This window comes from Papaver somniferum, chromosome 7 (genome assembly GCF_003573695.1).
Source record: "Papaver somniferum cultivar HN1 chromosome 7, ASM357369v1, whole genome shotgun sequence".
NCBI lineage: Eukaryota > Viridiplantae > Streptophyta > Magnoliopsida > Ranunculales > Papaveraceae > Papaver > Papaver somniferum.
In genome coordinates this window covers 180161092-180162443 of record NC_039364.1, presented here as the reverse complement: position 1 = coordinate 180162443, position 1352 = coordinate 180161092, and the positions used below count along the sequence as shown (strand labels likewise).

Sequence of the window (1352 nt, the reverse complement as noted above, 5' to 3'; positions counted from 1 at the left end):
AAGATGTATGTGTGACAGACTCAACATGCTTGATTTTAGCATCTCTTTCTAACGACTCAAGTCTTCGTAACACAACAACAATCTTGGCCTCAGAGTCTAATTCACTATCAACTATGTGAACCCCTTTACTACTAGTCATTATGGGTTCTCTATCCTCCCACTCTTGAATTATTTTGGCTACTTCATGCAAAAAATTACAACCTTCTTCGGCAGTCTTTTCAGGGAAATTACCACCACAAAGTGATTCTACCAAAGTCAGAGTTTTGAAATCTAATCCCTCATACAGAATCAATATGAGCGTAGGAGTATCAAATCCATGGTGTGGACATTGTAACAAGAGATCATGAAACCTCTCTAAAAAATCATAAAGACATTCTCCTTCTTGTTGCAAAAAACTATATAGTTTTTGACGAATGGCAGTAGTTTTATGCCTAAGAAAGAATTTATGCAAGAATATATTAATCATATTATTCCAAGCACAAATTTATGAAGGAGATAATGCATTCAGCCAAGATTTTTCCTTATCCTTCAAGGACAAAGGAAACAACCTAAGTTTAAGAAACTCATCAGGTAAGTCTCTCAAACTTTTAACCGGAGGGTTCGTACCCTCATCATCTGTTCTCGTCATGTATAAAGGGTTACTTTACCAAGATGAATAATTATTTTCTATCCCAACTACTTGGTAGATCTTGCATATGCTAACAAAATGCATAATTCAGTTCAAACTCACCTTGCAAAGCCTTGCGAGGATTTCAGATACTTACTTTTCTGCATGTTTTGGAGAGATTCCAACTGCGTTCTTCAAACTAAGATACCTAAAGAAAGTTCAACAAACTGCGTAAAAAGAACTAAAAATAAAAAAAATAAAAAAATAAACTATGTACAGAAAATAAAAACTAAGCTACGACTAGAAAATAAACTATATCAATTAGAGTGTATTTTTCAACCACTCCCCGGCAACGGCGCCAAAAACTTGATGGGTCGGAACACCAACTTTGTTTTACCGCAAGCGCACGGTGTCAAAATTGTGCACAGTAGCAAATGTGGTTCGTTCCCACGAGGAGTGTTCTAAATTACTTCTAACAAATACAATCAACTATCTAATCAAAATCAATATTCAGAGATTTCTCGATTGTCAACTAAGATTACAAAACTAGAAATGCCAAATAATTGAATATATAACCAGGATGTGAAGGTGGAACGAGACACGTCTCACTATTCTTTAATCTTCAGTGGGCTTCACATGTTTGGTAATACAAATAAGAAACTCTTTGTTTACCATTTTCTCTCTGTCGATGAGTGGCATCCAAATACAAATAACATGGCCCTGGCTACCATATTTGGTTAATGCC

General features: G+C 35.5%; 1 non-coding gene across 1 annotated transcript; it reads left to right on the top strand.

Annotated features, from left to right (window-relative positions):
- Positions 1-311: 311 nt before the first annotated feature.
- Positions 312-415, top strand: LOC113300711. The gene has a single exon (XR_003335903.1). It is a non-coding gene; the product is annotated as a small nucleolar RNA R71 (small nucleolar RNA).
- The last annotated feature ends 937 nt before the right edge of the window (positions 416-1352 follow it).